This window comes from Hemiscyllium ocellatum, unplaced genomic scaffold (genome assembly GCF_020745735.1).
Source record: "Hemiscyllium ocellatum isolate sHemOce1 unplaced genomic scaffold, sHemOce1.pat.X.cur. scaffold_329_pat_ctg1, whole genome shotgun sequence".
Taxonomy (NCBI): Eukaryota; Metazoa; Chordata; class Chondrichthyes; order Orectolobiformes; family Hemiscylliidae; genus Hemiscyllium; species Hemiscyllium ocellatum.
The window spans coordinates 306,204-329,019 of record NW_026868377.1 but is presented as its reverse complement, the minus strand read 5'-3'; the positions used below and the strand labels follow the sequence as shown (position 1 = coordinate 329,019).

The 22,816-nt window shown below is 45.3% G+C and overlaps 1 long non-coding RNA gene across 1 annotated transcript in view; it reads right to left on the bottom strand.

Moving 5' to 3' along the window:
• LOC132813126 (uncharacterized) overlaps window positions 1-12,513 on the bottom strand; it is a 29,655-nt gene extending 17,142 nt beyond the window's left edge. Inside the window, exons 1-2 of the long non-coding RNA XR_009643948.1 lie at window positions 12,410-12,513; window positions 7,301-7,407 (exon numbers count right to left, since the gene is read on the bottom strand). This is a non-coding gene — a long non-coding RNA (uncharacterized LOC132813126). The remainder of the gene's footprint in view (window positions 1-7,300; window positions 7,408-12,409) is intronic.
• Window positions 12,514-22,816: the final 10,303 nt, after the last annotated feature.

Here is a 22,816-nt window from a genome sequence, read left to right as displayed (position 1 = left end):
AGGAAACCAGAGCAATCAGATGAAACACACGCAGATATTAACAATAAGGTGATCAATCCTTTCTTATTTCCCAGTTCCGTCCAAATAATTTCACTGAACTTACTCCCATGAATATCGTCCCCAAGCACAACTCTAATGCTATCCCTAACCAAAAACACCACTCGTCCTCCTCTCTTGTCCCCCTTTCTATCCTTCCTATAGCATCTATACCCTGGAACATACAGCTGCCAGTCACATCCATCCCTGAGTCATATTTCTATAATACCAATGATATCCCAGTCCCATGTTCAAACCATAACCTGAGCTCATCTGCCTTCCCTGTCAGGCCTCTTGCATTGAAGTAAATGCAGTGTAACTGCTCGGTTCTACCGCGTTCTGCCTTGACTGTTTGATTTCTGAACTGTACCAGCCTCAGACTTACCTCCTTTCTCACTATCTCTTTAGGTTTACCCCCACTCCCTCACTGGTTGAATGCCTCCCGAGTAGTACTAGCAAATCTCCCTGCCTGGATATTAGTCACCTTCCAATTCAGGGACAATCCATCCTTCTTATTCAAGTCACTTCTACTCCAGAGGAGAACTCAATGACCAAAAGATGTGAATCCTTCTGCCCTACACCAGATCTTTAGCCAATCATTCATCTCCTCCATCCTGCTATTCCTACTCTCACTAGCATGTAGCACTGGGAGTAATTCAGATATTACGACCGAGTATCTACTTTTTTATATTCCAGGCTAATTTGCTATATTCTGTCATCAGGACCTATCTTTTTCTCTTCCTGTGTCATTGGTACCAATGTCCAATGACCTCCCACTGGTTATTCTACCCTTTAAAGAATATTCTGCCACCAATCTTTTCTGAACCTTTCAAGTTCCACAACATCCTTCTGATAGGTGGAGAACAGAATTGCACTCAATATTGTAAGAGTGGCCAAACCAATGTCCTGTACAGCCACAACATGACTGCCCAACTCCTGTACTCATTGCTCTGACCAATAATGTAAATCATACCAATCACCTTCGCTATCCTATCCACCTGCGACTCTACTTTCAAGGAATTATGAACCTGCACTGTAAGGAAACTTTGCTCAGTAACACTCCCTCGGACCTGACCATTAAGTCTATCAGTCCTGCTAGGCTTTGCTTTTCCAAAAAGCAGCACCTCACATTTATCTAAATTAAACTCCATCTGCCACTCCTCAGCCCATTTCCCCATCTGATCAAGATCCCATTGAAACCTGAGTTACCCTTCTTCACTGCCCACTACACCTCCAATTTTGGTGTCACCTGGAAACTTACTAACAATACCTCCTATGTTCACATCCAAATCATTTATGAAAATGATGAGAAGTAGTGGACCCAGCACCGACCCTTGTGGCACTCCAGTGGTCACAGTCCTCCAGTCCGAAAAACAACCTTCTACCACCACCCTCTGTCTTCTACCTTTGAGGCAGTTCTATATTCCAAATGGCTAGTTCTCCTGGTATGATGAGATCTCATCTTGCTAACTAGTCTTCCATGGCGAACCTTGTCGAACGCCTTACTGAAGTCCATATAGATCCCATCTACCGCTCTGCCCTCAAAAATCCACTTTTTTACTTCTTCATAAAACAGCTCAGTCAAGTAAGTGACATGATTTCCCGCACACAAAGCCATGCTGACTATCCCTAATCAGTCTTTGCTTTTCCAAATACATGCAAATCCAGTCCCTCAGGGTTCCCTCCAACAACTTGTCTGGCACCAACATCAGGCTCACAGGTCTGTAGTTCCCGGGCTTGTCCAAACCGCCTTCATTAAACAGTATCATCATATTAACCAACCCCCAGTCTTCTGGCACCTCAGCTGTGACTATCGCTGATACAAAAATCTCAGCAAGGGGCCCAGCAATCACTTCCCTAGCTTCCTACAGAATTTTAGGACACACCTGATGAAATCCTGGGCATTTATCCACCTTTCTGCGTTCCAAGACATCCAGTACCACCTTTGCTGTAATATGGACATTTTTCAAGGTGTCACCATCGATTTCCAACATTCTATATCTTCCATATCCTTCTCCACAGTAAATGCTGATGCAAAATACTTGTTTAGTATCCCCTCCCCACCCCATCGCCTGCAGATCCACACACAGGCTGCCTTGCTGATCCTTGAGGAGCCCTATTCTGTCTCTAGTAACCCATTTGCTCTTAATGTATTTATAAAAACCCTTTGGATTGTCCTTACCCTATTCGCCAAAGCTGTGTCCTGTCCCCTTTTTGCCTTACTGATTTTCCTCTTAAGTATACTTCTATTGCCTTTATACTAGAAGGATGTTCTGGATTGGAATAAATGCCAAATATTTCATCTTGATAAAAGGGCAGGACTTACACTGATCGGGCCTTGCATAGTGATATAGAACAAAGAGACCTCGGGGTTCAGATCTTTGCAGTTTATGTCACATGTAGACAGGGTTGTTCAGAAGGTGTACAGCACACTTGCCTTCATTGCTCACACCTTTGAGTATAAGAGTTGGGACATTACATTGAGGTTGTACAGGATGTTGGTGAGGCCTCTTCTGGAATACTGTGCTCAGTTCAGGTTGTGCTGTTATAGGACAGATGTTATTAAGTCGGAGCGGGTTCAGAAGAGATTTACCAGGATGTTGATGGTAACGGATGCTTTCGGTTATAAGGACAGGCTAGGTAGGCTGGGACTTCTTTCACTGGGGTGTAGGAGGCTGAGGGGTGAACTTATTGGAGGTTTATAAAATCCTGAAGAGTATCGGTAATGTGAACAGCAGGTGCCCTTTCCAGGAGGGGGCGCGATTCAAGAGTGGGTGAGAAAAGGAAGACCCTAAAAAGACGTTCCGGATTTTACTTTTTGTTTTTGTACAGAGAGTGATTCACATGTGGAATAAACTAGCAGAGGACGTGGTAGCTGTGAATACAATTACAATTTAAGGGTGGCACAGTGGCTCAATGGTTAGCGCTGCTGCCAGGGACACAGGTTCAATTCCTGCATTGGGTGGCTGTCCATGCGGAGTTTGGATATGCTTCCCCGTGTCAGCGTGTGTTCCTCCAGGTGCTCCCGTTTCTTCCCACAAGCCACAGATGTACAGGGTAGGTGAACTGGCAGTCCTCAATTGCCCATAGTGTTCAGGGATGATTGGGTTTAGTGAATTAGTAAGGGGTAAATGTAGAGTAAAACGGTAGGGGAATGGGATTCTAATAGGAAAAAGCATTTGGACCTGTATATCGATAGGGAATGCTTGGATGGATTTGGACTAAGTGGAGGTAGATGCGATTAGTTCAGTTCGAATTTATGGTTGACACGGACTGGTTGGAACACAGGGTGTGTGTCAGTGCTGTATAACGTTCTGGCTCTATCGCTCGTTATCTCTGTAAATTCCTCTATGCTCGGAACTCTCCGTCAATGCCACCTCATCCAGTCTTACAACTCTTCCTTATCTCGATAATCCTCTCCAGCCTCAAAACTCAAAAAAGTCTATCAGAAATATCTCTATCTCTGTAACATCCTCAATCCTCAGAATCCTCTCCAACTTTCATCTCCTCCAGCTTCATTACTCTCCCTATCTCTAATCCCCTCCAGTCTCTCAAAGCTCTGCTATATGTGCCTTTTTTATTTCCAGCCTTCAGGATTCCCAATGTTTATTTCTCACTTGATGACGGCCCTTTCCGATTCTGTGCTGAGCTTCTGAATTCTTCCTTAAACCTCTCAATCTCCTTTTCCTCCCAAAACATCGGCCAATCATCTGTCATCTACTCTAGTATCACCCTTTCTGACCTGAAGTCCAATGGAGCTTGTCATATTCCTATAATAAACATCTTAGCGGTCTACAGAACAGAAAAAGGCTCTGGTAGTACATCGGGTCTGTGACAAAGAAAACTACCACCTAACTGTCCTCATCTATTTTCCAATAATTGTGGAAAAGTCTCATCTATCATGGCATTGCAAGTGCACACTAAATACATCTCAAATGCTACCGGGATTTCTGTGTCTCCCACCCTTACAGACAGTGAGGTTTAATGCAACTGTTGCTCTATGATTACATCACCCACAGGAACACAGAGCAGCTGGGTCTGTGCAAACCAGAGATCACCCACACATTGGGAAGGATAGCAGGGTCCCTGAGAGGGGGCACAGGAGATTTACCAGGATGGTACAAGGAATGGGGGATTTTAGTTGCAGAGACATGGGTGTTGTTAATACATATCAAGAATATCCATCTACAATAGATGGACACTTGTTCTCAACCTCTCCCCTTGCCTGGGCTGTGGTAACCTTCAGGTTAAACCCACCACCAGACATTTCTCCCTAATGAGACAGCAGCCCTATGGTCTGGTCAGACAATGCTGACTACCTTTTACACAGTGATGCCACTGTACCCTGGGGATGGGGAGAGGGAACGCTGAAGGTGGTGGATGGGACACCACTCAGGCACAGTGCTTTGTCCTGGAGGATGTTCACTTTAATATTGTTGGTGTCTGCACTGATGCAGGCAAGTGGAGAATGTTCCAACACAATCCTGATGTGTGCCTTATAGGGAGCAAACAGACATTGGGGAATCAGGGGTTTGGGGAAACAGATTGTTCTCCTTGTAGCAGAGGAAATTGCGGGTGCCCTGTGACAGAGGGGTTTACAGATTTAGAATAATCCACCTTACACTCATGAGTTCATCAGAAAAGGATTACAGGACACATATTGAAGACTTGGGGAGATCTACTGAGAGTGTGGGGTGATTCAAAAGAGGACATTTATGCAGCAAATGGGAATGAGCTGGAATACAATACTCACACACAATGTGAATATCCAGCTCCTGATGAATTGAGTAATTTTGTCACAGTTTGGCGTTACAATTACTGAGATTATCATCTGAATGTCCACCTGTAATACACGTTTATAAAACTGTCACTGTCAGTTCATTTAAGAAACTCTCACCACCCCCTCCTCCTGGCCCAGGATGACTGGACACATTACCCCTTGTGGGGGTCAGCAGTTAGTTCAGGGGGAAATCTGTATGGGTTTCTGTGAGTTTCCACACTGGGTCTTCATGTGACTGAACAGGGCAGATCTTTGTCACATGGGACACAATGTTTCAAGAGTCAGTGCGATGTGGAGAGCAGGATGTGTGCTTCCTTTTCTTTCCTTCCGTGCTGCTGCTGTGCCTCATCAATTAGACACGGGGGGGGGGGTGAAAGGCTCATGCAGCTCGATGAGCAAGTTGTCTCCATTCTGACCCATGAGCAGCAAGCTCCTCCCAGTCATTCCAAAGAGTCTCTCTGAAAAGGTAACAACTGCTTCCCACTGCCCAGTGATTCCAGGAAATGTTTAGAAGAATGAGCGGGGAAATCTCTGAGAAAAGGCAGAACGGTAAAGTTCCAAAAGGATTATAAACAGTTTACAGAGAGGGATTCATTGGAGAAGTGGGCAACAAGTTAGCAAATGGAGCATAATTTGGGAAATTGTGAAGTTGCTCATTTTGGAGGAGATAATAAAAGAACAGAGTGCTATGTAAATGGTGGAAACTGTCGAAAGCTGCACCACAAAGGGACCAGGGGTAATTGCGTAGGAAACACAGTTACAACAGGGAATCAGGATGGGGAATGGAACGCTGTTTCTTATTACAAGGAGTTTTCAGTGTAAGTGTTTGGAGTATATACCTGAGAGTAACTTTACAAAGTGCGAGTGAGACCACATCTGGAGTAATGACAGAAGTTTTGGTCCCTTTATTTAAGGGAATACATAATTTCATCCGAGGCATTTCAGAAAAGATTAACTGGGATGATCCCTGGCTTGTAGGGATTATCTTTTAAGAAAAAGCTGAAAATGTTGGGACTCTACTCACTGGATTTGGGAAGAATGAGAGGTGATCTCATTGTAACATGCAGGATTCTTAAGGAGATTGACAGGGTAAATACTGAGAGGATGTTTCCCATCATGAGGGATCTGGAATCAGATACTCGGATAGTCACGGAATCAAGGGTTCTGTTTTAGATTCGTCAAGTTTAAGGCAACATCAACACGGGTCAGGGGTTTCAGTAGCAATAGAGCTGGGGTGAAGGGGGCGGGGGGAAGCAACGTTTTAGAGATTGGAATTCCTGGTGTTTGTGATTGTGTAGATACCTGATCAGAAGGTCACCTTGGGGTTACAGATATGAGAGCAATATTGTGAAGAGTGTAGTTCTGCCTCAGACAGTTCCCAGGGAGAGGGAGGGGCTCAGCAGTAAGGGAAAGGAATTTGTAATAGCAACTGAAGGCAATGGGTTTAACCATTTCAATGTTCCGTTGCAGGAAATTGCAGCCAATCGCGTAGTGGGAGTGTGATGAGCAGTTTGATAACTGAGTAATGGCGAGGGATGATGGGGAGGGAGAGCTAGGCATTGTCAGTGTACATGTGAACCCTCAGACGGTGCTTTTGGACGATGTCAACTCCTGACAGTATGTGGGTGAGAAACAGGAGGGACCAAGAATCGATCCTTGAGGGACACCACATACAAGGAATTTAGAAAGGAATGGGAGAGTGGGGATGGAGTAGGTTTTTCCAACAACGGTGAGGTCAAAATATTACTTCGTAGCAGAATGGGAGAGAAGGACATAACCAGAAAAGACAGACAGACAGAACAAGGAACAATACCTGTGATTTGGTGAGGGGAGGGAGGTGGGGGTGATGTGGAGGAAGAGCCCAACTCCAAAAACACACTTTCTTCATTGGTGACATCACCCAACTCCACCCTAGTCTCAGCTCATTTACTGAATGCAGGGATGGACGAGTATTTATCTCCAGACTTAATTATCCAAACACTCTTGGCCAGCCTCCCACATTCAACTTACATGTAATCTCAAGAGTATCTTAAACCCTCCTGCCCAAGTGCTCACTTGTACCAAAACTAGTTGATCCATCGAAAGGCTCCTATTTACAGGCAACAATTTAAAATTCTCACCCTGTGAACATCCCTGTCTCCCTGCACCACACACCCTGCAAGACCTTGACAACTCATTTGTGTTTATTCATTGCTTCACCTGTCTGGCTGTTTCTACTGTTGCCAAGGCAACACTGTCTGGAATTCCCACCTGAACCCTCTCAGACCTGCTTTCCTCTTTTAAGGTGTTCTCGAAAACCTGCTCATTTGGCAATGCTTTTGATCACTTGACCTAGTATCTCAATCTGTGGCCTTATGCCAGAATTTTTCAATAGTATTTCTGTGAAATTATAAACATGATTAAAAAAAACAAACTGTTGCTGATTTGCACATACATTGTCAACTCTTCAATATTGCTGAGTGAATAATCTATAACAGCTCTTACCCAACCACATTGTGGGAGCACCTTCACCACACGAATTGCAGCTGGACAGGGAAATCAAACATCACCCTCTCCACAGGCAATGGGGCTTTGGCACTGATCACTGGGATCTGTGGAGGGAGAAACACAGTTGCTATTTCAGGGAGTGCAAAATGCATTATAAGGAGGGAAAATGGGGCAGAATTTGGGATTTTCAAATTTGTGATTCACAATGTGCACTAAGTTCTGTAAAACCTTTCATGCCATACCATGAAAATTTCCTTCTCTTTCTGGTCTATGTCTTTCCTTTCCCCTGCCCTGCACCTTCACACATCTCCAATGCCTTGGCCACAACAACACTGTACTGTCAGTGAAGCTTATCACGTGGTTGAGTATTGTCCCGCCCCTCATTCACTCCGATTGGTTGAAGGACCAACTGGCACATCCTGGTCCTCCAGCCCCGTCCCCCCACTCTTATTGGTCCTGCGCTGACATCAATTATCCGAGGCCCATTGTGGGCTGGAGCATGCTCAGTGCTTCCTGCTTTTGCTGCTGTTCATCAGATATAAGAGAGAGAGAGGGCTCATCCCTGTTTCTCCTGATGTCAGACAATAACAACAACTACCTGCATTGTATGTAGCCTTTCACATTGAGAAATCTCCTAAAATGCTTCCGGATGATGGAAACGTTGATTAAAGAGAACGATTTTTAGATACATCTTTAAGGCGGACAGAGGGGGTGAGGGAGGATATTCCAAAGGTGTGTGTCCTCAGCAGCTCCAATCGTGCAGTGATATAGGTGGGCAACAGCTTACAATGGAGACAGTTAGTGGCTAACCACAGGTTAACAACCTCATGTCGTAGCCACCTCATGTCACAGCCTGTCATTACACACTACCTATGGTTAGCCACTAATAGTCTCCATTAACAGCTAGTCACCCTCCCCCAGTCAGATCGTTATCCACTCCTTTATCCAACCGCTCTTCTCACTCTATCCCCACCTTTACTCCTTTTATCTTGCCCCCATCCCCCCACACTATCTTCTGCACATAAACGGACTTTTTTTTCTCAGTAACATCTGTTCTGTGGAAGGGACACCGGATCTGAAACGTTAACTCTGATTTCTCGTCACAGATGCTGCCAGACCTGCTGAGCTTCTCCAGACCCTCCTGGTTGTTGTTTCTGATTTACAGCATCTGCAGTTCTTTTGGTTTTAATTTACCGGGAGTTTGTAATTCAGGTCCAACAGCCTCTGTCCCAGTCCCTGCTGTCTCTCCCACCCCCACCCAGTGACACTGCACCTGCACAGCTCATGGACAGGTGTCGTCTTGCTGGCCACACCCCTCATTCACTCCCATTGGCTGCAGGACCACACAGACTCTCCTCCTATTGGTCTGGAGCTGCCGTTAATCAAGCCGGCGCCGATTGAGAGGTGAGCTCCTCCCTCTCTCTGCCTGGGATGAGCTTCATCATTCACAGTGAATGGGGCAGTATCACAGAGCACAGGGGCTGGGGGCTATTCAGCCCATTGGAGCTGTCCTCTCTCCCTCTGTAGATGGTGCAAATCTGTCCCAACTACCCCCAAATCTTTCCTTAAAAAGTAAAATTCCAAGTCTGTTTCAAAATACCTGCTGAATCTGTGTCGTTCAGACTGTTCCAGATGCTCAGAACTTACTGAGTAAAATAATGTTCACATTTTCACCTTGTATTATTTGCCAATTACTTGAAAGTAGTTACTAAAAATTGTGACAGGGTTAACAATTCCTCTCTCTCTTTGCAAATTCAAGACCTTGGAACAAAATCGGCACCAGGTCAAAATCACTGCTTCACCTTCTCAGCTCCAAGGATAATTATCTGTGCTTCAGCTAGCTCTGCACAAAAGAGAGGAATGCATCTTAATTTATTAAGATCAAAGAAACAGAACTCCAGTCCAATTCGTCTGTGCCAACAAGGAATCCTAAACTAATGAATTCCCATTTACCATCTATTGGCCTGTATCCATCAAAACCCTTCCTATTCATGTACCCAATTGGAAGCCTTAAAAATGTTGTGATTTTATCAGCCTCCACTACTTCATCTGGTAGCCCCTCCCATACACACACCACACTCAGCTTGAAAATGTTGCCAGTTCGATCCCTTTTAAATCTTTGCCCTCTCAACTTAAACTCATGTGCTCTAGTTTTGGACCCACCTAACCTGAGGAAAAAGGATGCCAGCTGCTCACCTTATCCACGCGCCTCGTGATTTTATAAATCTCAATGAAGTCACCTCTCAGTCTTTGACTCTCCAGAGAAAATAGCCCCAGCCTATTCAGCCCCTCCCTGTAGCCCAAATCCTCCAATCCTGGTAACGTTTTTGTAAATCTTGTCCAAACCTTTTCAAATTTCACAACATCCTTCCCAGAACAGGGAAATTCAAACTGAAAACAGAATTCCAGAAGTGGCTTAATCAACGTCCTGTCCAGCCACAATATGACGTCCCAGCTTCTGTATTCAATGCATTGACCATTAACGGAGAGCGTTAATGGAGTCCCATTTGCCAGCGGTTCACCCTTATCCCTCTAAAACCTCCCTCTTCAAGTACCCAGTCAGACGCCTTTTAAATGCTGCAATTGTACTAGCCTCCACCCCTTCCTCTGGCAGCTCATTCCATACTTGCAATGCCCTCAACTTAAACACGATACCCCTTAAATCCCCTTTAAATCTTTTCCCTCTCACCTTAAGCCTGTACCCTCTCGTTCTGGAGCCACCGAACTTGGGAAAAAGTCCCTGACTGCTCACCTTATCCATGCCCTTCATGACTTTATAAGATCACCTCTCAGCCTCCAAATCTCCAGGGAAAATAGTCCCAGCCTATTCAGCCTTTCCCAATAGCTCAAATCGTCCAACCCCAGGAAAGTCCTTGCAAATGTTTTCTGAACCCTTTCAAGTTTCTCAACATTATTCCAAGAACAGGGAGATTGGAACTGAAAACAGAATTCCAGAAGGGCCTTCATCAGTGCCCTGTCCAGCTACAATATGACATCACAACAGACCAATAACGGGGAGCGTACCAAATGCTGCATTCACTCCCCTGCCTACCTGTGACTCTACTTTCAGGGAACTATGAACCTGCACTCCAAGGTCCCATTGTTCAGCAATGTTCCCCAGGACTTTACCATTAAGTGCATAAGTCCTGCCCTGATTTGCCTTTCCAAAATATAACAGCTCACATTTATCTAATTTGAACTCAGTCTGCAATTCCTTGCTCCAATGGCCCATCTGATCAAGATCCTGTTGTATTCTGAACTAACCTTCTTCACTGTCCACTACACCTCCAATTTTGGTGTCTTCTGTAAACCTACTGCCCATATCTCATATATTCACATCCAAGTCATTTATTTAAGGGCCCAATATCCATCCCTGCAGCACACTGCTGCTCACAGGCCTCCAGTCCGCAAAGCAACCCTCCATCATCATCCTCTGTCTCCTACATTCAAGGTAGTTTTGTAATGGCTTGCTCTCCCTGCATTCCATGTGATCTAACCCTGCTAACCAGTCTGCTTTGTGGAACCTTGTTGAATGTCCATATAAACAGCATTCACCGCCTGGCTTAATCAATTTTCTTTGTCACTTCAAAACACTCACTCAAGTTAGTGAGACCCAATTGTGCATGTACAAAGCCACAGTGACTCTCCCTGATCATTCCTTACCTTTCCAAATAGATGGATATCCTGTCCATTCGAACAACTTGCCTGCCTGACTTCAGGCTCACTGTTCTCTTGTTCCATGGCCTCTCCTTACCACCTTTTTAAAATAATGGCACCCACCTCACCTGTCACTATCAAGGATACAAATATCACAGGAGAGGCCCAACAATCACTTCCCTAGATTTCCGGAAAGTTCCAGGATACACCTGATCAGGTTCCACGGCTTTATCCACCTTGATGCGATATAAGATATCCAGTCCCACCTCCTCTGTAACATGGACACTTTTCAAGTTATCACTGTTTATTTCTCCAAACTCTCGAGCTTCCATATACTTCTCCAGTAAAAATGACGTGAAATATTTGCATATATTTCACACCCTCTGTGATTCCATAGACAGCCTTGTTGACCTTTAAGCGGTCCTATTCTCTGGTCCAGTTAATCTTTTGTCTGTGATATATTCGTTTAATCTCTTTGGATTCTATTCCAGGACATCCCAGAAAGGCCTACTTCAAGGACCGTAACTTTCCTCCGACTTGATCAACAATGCCCTCCAACACATACCCTCCACTTCCCGCACCTCCACCTTTACCCCACCCCTCCAGCCACAATAAAGAATACAGCCCTGCGGGCTTCATCTTCCACCCCACTAATCTCCAGATACAGCGCATTAACCTCTTATTTCTGCTACCTAAAGTCAGACCCCACCATAGACATATTTCCCTCCCCACCGCTATCTGCGTTCCACAGAGACCATTCCCTCTGCACCTCCCTTGTTAGGTCCACACCCTCCCACCAACACATGCTCCACACCTTTGACCTTCCCTTACCGCCACGGGAAATGTAAAACGTTCAGCCACACGTCACTGAGCTCTGTCCAGGACCTCAAAACGATCTTTTCACATCAGGCAGAGATTTGTCTGCACATCCCAAAACCTCATATACTGCATCTGGACACTATGGGAAATTTAACATGGTTCATCCAACTAACCTACACATCTTTGGACTGTAGGAGTAAATTTGAATATCCGAAGGAAACCCTCACAAACACTGGGGAGAATGTGCCAACTCCAACACAGACAGTTGCCTGAGGCTGGTATCAAACCCAGGTCTCTGTTGCTGAGGAAGCAGCGCTAACCACTGAGCCACAATACTGTGGGATCTTTGGTGCTGATGTGCTGCCCCACTGATACCTCAGGCACTCACCCTGCCTCATTTCCTAAGAGGCAGTGATGATGGAGTGAAATTATCACTAGACAATTAATCCAGAGACCCAGATAACGTTCTGGGGACCTGGGTTTGAATCCCATCACGGCAGATTTTGGAACGTGAATTCAATAAATATCTGGAAAAAATAATCTATTGACGAGAAGGAATCCATTGTCAATTGTTGAAAAAACCCATGTGGTTCACTCATGACCTTTAGGGAAGGAAAATGCCATCCTTACCTGGTCTGGTCTGCATGGGACTCCAGACCTATAGCAACGTGGTTGATTCTTAACTGCCCACTGGGTAAACGCAGCAATAAATGCTGGCCGAGCCAGTGATAGCCTCATCCTGTGAATGAATAAAGGAAACAGGTCAGGTTTTGTTCCTTCTCTAGTAGGTACATCCTACAAACTCAATCAGAAATGTTCTCGTACACACTGAACAAATACCTTTCCATCCAAGCCCTTAACACTACAGCACTCCGAGGCCATGTTGGTAAAGTTAAAACCCCTTATCATTGCATCCATATTATTCTTACAGATAACTGAGGTCTCCTGGTAAAATTCTGTCTCAATTCCCTGCTGACTATTGGGAGAGAGTCTATAATACAATCCCAGTAAGATGGTCATCCCTTTCTTATTTCTCAGTACTACACAAGTAACTTGCCTGGAGGTATTCCCAGGAATATCCTCCCGAAGCCCAGCCATAATGTTATCCCTAATCAAAAACACCTCTCTCCCTGCTGTTGGTCCCTTTCTATCCTTGCTATAGCATCTATACCTGGAACATTAAGCTGCTAGTCCTACCCATCCCTGAGTGCTGCCTCTGTAATTGCTGTAATATCCCAGTACCATGTTCAAAACCATACCCTGAGCCCACCTGCCTGACCTGTCAGGTCTCTTGCACTGAAATAAATGCAGTGCAACTGGTCCGTCCCACCTCATTCTGTAGCTTGCTCTTGCCAGCCTTGACAGTCTGACCGGTGAACAGTACCAGCCTCAGACTCACCTCTTTTCTCACTATCTCTTTAGGATTACCCCGACTCCCTCACTGGTTTAACGTCTCCCGAGTGGCACTAGCAAATCTCCCTGCTCGTCAGGAGCCCATGCTTTCCCCTTCCTATGCCATTGGTACCAATGTACAATGTCCTCCCACTGGTTATTTTCCCTTTTGAGAATATTCTGCTCCCTCTGTGAGACATCCTTGCCACTGGCACCAGGGCAGCACCACCCCATTCTGATGCCTCACTGTCAGGTGCAGAAATGGCAGACTGTGCCCCTGACTAGAGAGTCCCCTATCACCATCGATCGTGTGGAACTGGATATACCTCACATTATGTTAGAAGCCAGTCTCAGTCCCAGTAACTTGGCTGTCAGTGCTACATTCCCCTGAAAGTCTATTACCAACTACATTTTCCAAAACAGTACACTTGTCTGAGATGGAGATAGCCACAGAAGACTCCTGCAGTACCTACCTACCCCTCCTAGCTTTCCTGGGGGTAACCCAACTACCTGACTGTATCTGCAGTATCCTGCAATCCTGAGACTGCCGCCTATCACACTCCCCGGCTCCTGTCAATTCCTCACTGCCTTTAATCACTCCTCCACCAATCCATGCGATCCAATTGAATTTGTAATCACACTTCCTGCAGACATAATCATCAGGATCATTGAAACTCTCCCTAATTTCCCACATCCAACAGGAACAGCACGCCACTCTACAACAGGCCATCACTCTGCCTTAATAATCTACAGACCAAGGCAAAGGCACAGTCTTACTGCTCGATAAATACTGCCCGAGAATAACTTATGTTTTATATCTTAAACATTTAATCAAGAGACCGTAAGACATTAAAAAGAAATCCTCACTTTACTCACTATTGTAGATTTAATAAAATAAAACTGACTAAGATTGATGTTTGAAGAGACTGAAACTCACTGAGCTGATCCCCGGCTCTGAGTACTTCCAAGGGTGAGGTCTCTCCGAGGGCAGCTGTGAAATGTCACTGTTTCTCTTCTCTGCCTACTCCATTTTTAGAGGTTTTTAACTTCACAGCAAGTCAGCTCAGAGAGGTCTCTGCTTGGTTTTATTCACTGGGGGTCGTCTTTGCTGCCCAGACCAGTATTTATTGGCCACCTTTCCTTGTCTTGGAGAAAGTGGTGGCTAACCGCCTCCCTGAAATGCTGCAGTCCATGTACACCACAGTGATGTTTGGACAACAGTCCCCCTCTGGCCCCACAACCCTCCCTGTCTCTGTAATCCCCCTCCGGCTTCAGAAATTACACGTCTGTGGCATCAGATTTTTATTTGGATTCGTTTTTGTTTAATAAACACCACCCACCCGCCCCCCCACAAAAAAAAGTGAAATATTTCACCCCCAAACAAATTTCCGTTGATTGACCTTTTGGAGAGGCTGACACATGGAGGTTGCAGTACTTTATCTCACATTGTATGCGTAGAATGATGGAACTTTCTTTTAAACATTGCTAAAAAGGGAGGCAATGGCTGCCAGACGAGTGATATGTGCAATGTTCCGAGGATTAGGGTTAGAATCCCAGCATGGCTGATGACGGCATCGGAATTCAATACAATCTAGAATGAAAAGGCGAATGATGACCATGAAACTATTGTCGATTGTTAGAAAACCCATCTGGTTCACTCATGTCCTGCAGGGATGGAAACGGTCATCCTCACCTGGTCTGGCCTACATGTGACTCCAGACCCACAGCAATGTGGTTAACTCTCAACTGCCCTCAGGAAAACTACTTTAAAAACTGTTAACAAATACCCCGCAGGTATCACTTAAAAACTGGCTGTTCCCATTGGGACCATGTGAATTTCTGAACGGCCTGAACTAAAAATGAATTTCAGTTTCACCTTCTCCCTGTCTCCCCTCGCTCTGTTTTCATCTAACTCCAAAACACTCATTGAGCCAAGTAGCACCCACAGTGCAGCCCTGTCATTGTCATTGTCTGCTCACACCTACACTGCCCTCAGCCTCCTGTACTGTTCCAATGTATCTCAATGGGAGCTCAGGGACAGCATCTCATCTTTCAATTCAGCCCTTTGTAACCCCAGAGTCAACATGGACCTTAGCAGTTTCTGAATGAACAGTCAGTTGTCAGAAGCTGGAACATTCCACCTGAAAAGGTACTGGAATTTGAATCCAAAAGGACATTTAATGGGAAGTTTGCAGGTAATTGAAAATATGAAGTTTACGGGTTAACATCACGAAGTGGGTGCCTGGGTCTAAATCTGAGGGTTCTTACAAAGAGACGAGGTGTAATTTGGATAAATCTGTGCTCCCTCTCAGGGCAATATCTCCTTCCTCAGCTGCAGGGCCCAGAACAGAGCACACACCCAAAGGGTGATCCAACCACAAATTTGTACATCTTTCTGCTTAACAAAAATATCGGAGATATTTTCCTACAAACAGAACAGACAAACCTTTCTCCTTCCACAGTTAAATGCCAATGATATTCAGATCCTGATGACTCCACTGACTGTAAAAACTTGCTTTTGAGATCCCAGCCTCAATTATTCTGATTTAATATCCTATGAAATGAATTCACAAAACAAAACTCAGTCAGTACAGGAAGAATATAAAGACATACTTTTCTCTTGGTATGTGCTTGATGTGTAAATGCCTCTCCTAAAATCACACGCTATTCCTGCCAGACGAGTGATATGTGCAATGACACCCCACCTCCGCCCCCTCCCCATCCTAGGAATGGGACGTGTCCATGTGCCTCATTGTACCTTGCCCCCAATAAAGATGGCGGCCATATCCCAGGACCTTTCACCGCCTGAGGGCCGCAGCCATTTTCCCATCTGCTGCAAAGGTGGGAAAGAGTTTCTAATTCAGACTAACGTTCCGCACAGAGTGTAATTAAGACTTCCCAGTCTAAAGTGACTCATTATCTCCTGTCTCCGAGGCCATTCTCCCCTTCTCTGTTTGTGTCTCCCACATTCACCAATGGCCGAGTCACGTGGCACTGCACAGGGAGAGTTACTGGTGACGTGTCATCCCACTGGCCACGCCCCTCAGTCACTCCCATTGTTTGGATGACCAGCTGGTTCCACTTGGTCCACCAGTCCCACCCCCTTTTCCTATTGGTCCGAAGCTGCCATCAATCAGCTGGACCCCATTGTGAGGTCAGTGGTGGGATCCTCCCCCTGCCTGAATCAAACCCGGAAGGTGGATGGATGGTGAGAATCAGGAACAACAAGCAGGAGGTGCTGGGAAAGCTCAGCAGGTCTGGCAGCATCTGGGAACAGGAATCTGTCCAGTGGCCCTTCCTCAGGACCGATGAGAGCTGGGAAAATTAGGATCCTGACAGTGTGGAAACAGGCCATTCGGCCCTAAAAGTCCACAGCGTATCTCCGAAGAGTATCCCACCCAGACCCATTCCCCTACCCTATTACTGTATATTTCTCCTGAATAATGCACCTCACCTACACATCCCTGAGCATTATGGGAAATTTAGCTTGGCCAATTCAACTAACCTGCAGATCTTTGTACTGCAGGAGATAGGGGTTAAAGAGTAAATAATGGGCAGGGACAGAACCCAAAGAGAGACAGGAACATTTGGAAAGACAAAGGAGTGGATTATGATCTGATTGGGAGAGTGCATAGCTGTTAATGGAGGGGACAGGAACCTGTGTCTGGCAGCATCTCAGTGGAGGTGGCGGAAATGGCGACTGATGATCTACGTTTTGCTGCAAAAACAGACCCCGAGCTTCCAGCTGCCTGTCACTTTAACACACGAGCCTGTTCCCTGGCCAACGTCTCTGTCTCATGCTTACTGCAGTGTTCCAGTGAGGCCAGAACATACCAAATGGCCCGTATTTCAAGGACTGCAATTTCCCCTCCCATGTGGTCAATACCATCCACTATATCTCCTCCACTTCCTGTATCTCTGCCTTTGAAACCCACACCTCCAACTGCAACAAGGATAGACCACCCCCCCCCCCCCACCAAGTCCTTACCTTCCACCCAGATACAACACATCATCCTCTGCCGTTTCCACAACCTACAATCAGACTGCACCACCAGATTCTTAAGGGGTTTGACAGAATAAATACTGATGTGTCTGAGGGTAAATACAGAGGGGGGAGTTTGAAACCAGATTCTGAGTCAGTCACAGAATCAAGGGTTCTGTTTCGGATTCATCAAGTTTAAGGGAACACGGGTAAGGGGTTTCAGTAGCAATGGATCTGGAGTGAGGAGACAAGCAACATTTAAGAGATTGGAATTCCTGGTGTTTGGGATTGTGTAGATGTCTGATCAGAAGGTCAGCTTCACATCAGATACAACTGTAATATTGTGAAGAGTGTAGTTCTGCTGCATCGTTCCCAGTGAGAGGGAGAGGCTCAGCAGTAAGGGAAAGGAATTTGTCAGACAATGGGTTTAACCATTACAATGTTTCATTGGAGGAAACTGCACCTAATCGAGTAGTGGGAATGTGGTAAGCAGTTTGATAACTGAGTAACAGTGGAGTAATGGAGAGGGATGATGGGGGGGGGGGGGGGGGGGAGAGCTGGGCATCGTCAGTGTACATGTGAAACCCAACATGGTGCTTTTGCACAATGGCACCTCCTGGCAGTATGTATGTGAGATACAGGAGGGGCCAAGGACACCAAATGCAAGGAACTCAGAAAGGAAAGGGAGAGAGTGGAGATGGAGCAGGATTTTGGGAGAGAAGGATAAAACCAGAAAAGACAGAACAAGGAACAATATTGGTGAATCAGTGAGGGGGACTGATGAGAAGGAGGAGGAAAGAGAGTTGGAAAGTCTATAGTTTAGTGAAATTAGGGTAAAGGGTCAAGATGAGTTCTGATAAGGCTTGACAAGAGACTGGAAGAAGATGTAAGTTTAGGACAAAAACCAGGAACACCATGTGAGGCAGTTTGGCTCTGTGGGCTAGTGAGAGGGAGGGAAGCAGCAGATTGGATTATCTCAGTCTTAGTGACAGAGAAACGCCATGTGCTCCAAACTCTTCTTGTTGGATGGAGGAGACAGGAGGATGGACAGTGTTTCACAAAGAAACAAAACCTGGGTAAGTGATATTTAAAGTGATTAAACAAACCTAATATATTTAACTTTTATCCAAAATATTAAAACAAATGACTGAAGTCCTGGTTCGAATCCCAACTTGGCAGATGGTGGAATCTGAATTCAAGAAAAAAATAACTGGAATTAGGAATCTCCTGATCTCCATGAAACCATTGTCAATGGCAAAAACAATCCTGCCAACCCGACAGTGGCCCAGCCAGCTACTCACTGTATTAATCACTGCAAAGTCTCAACAAAGGAATGAAACTGGGTGGACCACTCGGTATCTAACAAGGCACCAGAAAATACAGCCACAGAATCAGCCCTCTGGATGGTGCAACGTCCTCCAGACTAACATCTGGAGTTTGGTGCCAAAATGTGCAGAGCTGTCTCACAGACCAATCAAGGAACAGCCTGACATTCTCATACTCATGAAATCAACCCTTACAGACAATGACCAGACACCACCATCACCATCCCAAGATATTGAGATTGTGGTGATGGAAAAGCACAACAGGTCAGACAGCATCCGAGGAGCAGGAGAATCGACGTTTCGAGCCTAAGCCCTTCATCAGCCTGACCTGCTGTGCTTTTCCAGCACCACACTCTCGACTCTGATCTCCAGCATCTGCAGTCTTCACTTTCTCCTGAAATCTCTGAATATGTCCTGTCCCACCAGCAGGACAGACCAGGAAGAGGTGGTGGCACAGACAGGGAGGATTTGCTCTCGGAGTACTCAGCATTGACTCCGGACACCAGGAAGTCTCATGGCTCCTGTTGATTACTAGGTACCGTCCTCCCTTGGCTGATGAATCACTTCTCTTTCATGTTGAACACCATTTGGAGGAAGCACTGGGGAAGTAAAATGGTGTCAAACGTACTCTGGGTACAGGATTTCAATGTCCACAATCGAGACTAGCTCTGCAACAGAATTACTGACTGAGCTGGTCAGGTCCTAAAGGACACAGCTGTTCAACTGAGTCTGCAATGGGTGGTGAGGGAACCAAGAGGGAAAAAACATACTTGATCTCATTGTTATGAATTGACCAGCTGCAGATACATCTGTCCATGACGGTATCGGACAGGACACATTCCTCTTGGAGACAAAGTCTTGGCTGAAAGTTGAGAAAAACCTCCATTGTGTTGAGTGACACTATCACCATTCTAAATGGGACAGACTTTGAAGAGATGTAGAATCTCAAACTGGATCTCTGAGGCACTGTGGGACATCAACAGCAGCAGAACTGTACTCCAGCACAATCTGTAATCTAATGGGTTTGTAAATCCTGCTCTCACCCATCACAATGGACAGGAAAGGAGGGCATGCCAAGAGCAGCACCAGGTGTACCTAAAAATGAAGTGCCAACCTGGTGAAGCTACCAAACAGGACCATCTGCATTTCAAACAGCATCAGCACCAAGCCACAGAGCTAAGTGATCCTACATCCAATGGAACAGATCGGAACTCTGCAGTTCTGCTACACCCAGTTGTGAATGGTGATGGACAATTAAATAACTCACTGGAGGAAGCATCACAGATATCCCCACCTTTACTGATGGAGGGGCCTCACACATCCATGCACCAGATACGACAACAGCATTTGCAGCTATCTGTATCCAGAAGTGCAAAGTGGGATGATCCATCTCATCCTTCTGCAGTGGTTTCCAACATCACAGATGCGAGTTTTAAGCCAGTTTGATTCAGTTTGGATAACATCAAGAAATGGCTAAGTAGTGCAAAGGCTACGGGCTCTGGCAATAATACTGACAGAGGAGGTTCCAGACTGAGTCTGTCTGTCATAGAGAGTATGGCTGCCTCATGGAGTTTGAAGCACTGCAATGAGTCCATGCAAGTCATGTTAGTCAAGGATATTATAACGGTGGCTGAGAGTACTTTTGATGAGGACTCTATTACTGAGGTAGTGTGGGCTGAGGTTAGAAACAGGAGAGGAGAGGTCACACTGCTTAGAGTTTTTTTTATAGGCCTCCACAGAGTTCCAGGGAAGTTGAAGAGAGGATTAGCAAAATTATTCTGGGTAAGAGCAAAAGTACCAGGGTGGGCATTATGGGGGACTTTAGCTTTTGTGCAGAGAGGTAGCGAGTCTGTTTGAGAACGTGGCTGAAGAGCTTATGGGGGACTTTAGCTTCCCCAACATTGACTGGGAATGCTATAACTCTCATATGTTGGGTGATCAATTTTTGTCCAGTGTGTACAGGAGGGGTTCCTGATACAGTATGTCGAAGGCCAACAAGAGGGGAGGCCACATTGGATCTGGTGATTGGTAATGAACCAGGCCAGGTGTTTGATTTAGTTTTAGGTGAGCACTTTGGAGAGAATGACCATAATTCAGATATGTTTAGTTTAGCAATGGAAAGGGACAGGTACCTGCCACAGGGCAAGAGTTATCAATGGGGCAAGGACAATTATAATGCAATTACGCAGGAATTGGGATGCATAGAATAGCGTAGCAAAATGCAGGGGATGCAGAGAATGAAAATGTGAAGCTGGTTTATGGGACAGATATTGCACGTCCTTGATAGGTATGTCCCTGTCAGGCAGGGAGGAAGTGATAAGGTAAGGGATCCGTGGTTTATTACAGAAATTGCATCGCTTGTTAAGAAGAAGAAGGAGGCTTATGTGTTGATGAGACAAGATGGTTCAGATGAGGAGATGGAGAGTTACAGATCAGATAGGGAGGATTTAAAGAGAGAGTTAAGAAGAGCAAAGAGAGGACACGAGCAGTCTTTAGCAAATAGAATAAAGGAGAACCCTAAAGTTTTCTATAGGTATGTGAGGAATAAAATGATGAGTACGGTAGGAACAGGTCCAATCAAAGACAGAATGGGAAGTTGAGTGTGTACCATGTGGAGATCGGAGAGGTGCTAACGAAGATTTCTCATTGGTTTTCACTCAGGGAAAGGAGAATATTGTAGAGGAGAAGAATGTGGTATGAGATATTAGACTAGAAAGGATCGTGATTAGTTAGAAACAGGTGTTATCAATTCTAGAAAGAGTGAAAGTAGACAAGTCCCCTGGGTTGGATGGGATTTATCCAAGGATTCTCTGGGAAGCTAGGGAGGAGATAGCAGAGCATTTGGCTTTCATATTTGAGTCATCATTGTCTACACGTTTGGTACCAGAAGACTGGAGGATTGCAAATGTTGTGCCTTTGTTCAAGGGCAGTAGAGATGACCCAGGTAATTATACACCAGTGAGCCTGACTTCTGTTGTAGGAAAGGTTTTGGAAAGGAGTATAAGAGATAAGATTTATAATCATCTTGCAAACAACAATTTGATTTCAGATAATCAACATGGTTTCATTAAGGCAGGTCATGTCTCGCAAACCTCATTGAGGTTTTTGAGAAGGTGACCAAGCATGTAGATGAGGGTAGGGAAGTTGACGTGGTATACATGGACTTCAGTAAAGCCTTTGATAAGGTTCCACATAGTAGGCTGTTGGAGAAAATGCAGAGGCATGGAAATGAGGGTGATTTAGCAGTTTGGATTAGACACTGGCTTTCTAAAGGAAGGCAGCGAGTGGTGGTTGATAGAAAATATTCAACTGGAGTCCAGTTACTAGTGGTGTGCTACAAAAATCTGTTTTGGGACCACCACTGCTGTTTGTCATTTTTAGAAATGACTTAGACGCAAGCATAGGTAGATGGATTAGTAAATTTAATTAGATAAATGTGAAGTGTTCCATTTTGGTGAAACAAACCAGGGTGGGACTTGTACAGTTAATGTTCGGGCCCTGGGTGGTGTTGTCAGTCAGAGACCCAGGGATGCAGGTAGATAGCTCTTTGTAAGTGGTGTCACAGGTAGACAGGTTGGTGAAGCAGGCGTTTGGGATGGTTACGTCCTTTGAGCAGAGCAATAAGAGGAGGTGTTGGGATGTCATGTTGTGGCTGTACATAAAAGCATTGTTGACCAGTAGGAAGTACTCATCTGGTTCACTTACATCCTTTAGTGAAGAACATCTGACATTCTAACCTGGTCTGGCCTGCACGGGACACCAGACCCACAGCAATATGGCTGACTCTGTGCTATACTCTGGGTAATTACCAGTGGGGCTAAGAATGCTGGTCCAGGCAGTGACACCCACATCCCATGAATGAATAAATAAAAATACATATGTCCCTCCCTCCCTCTGCAAACCCCTCCCACCTGCAGCAATCTGTACTGGCTTTGTAACACCGTTCAGACCCTGACCATTCTCTGTAACACTCTCAGCACCTTCAGCACCTTCAGCTCTCCCGGTTCCTGTTGTGACATAAAACCTTGACAATTATTCCCTCTTCCATCTGACCTCCTCCTGCGAGCAGACCCTTTGCAATCCCTTTAAAACTTACTCCTAAAACATCCTCTCACTTCAGGATTTTAAGTACTTTTTGGTGATCCTCTAAGCCCGATAATCTAATATGATCCTTTTTACTTGAGTGAGGGACCGATGGGGATTTCTTGCTGAGGATTTGTCTGTTTCAATGGAATGTCCTTTTGTTGAGTGTTTTACACTGCTCCTTTAAATGGTTTCCAATGCTCATTTACAGGCACATATTTCAGTCTGTTTAGCCTATTTACCTTGGTCAGTTCT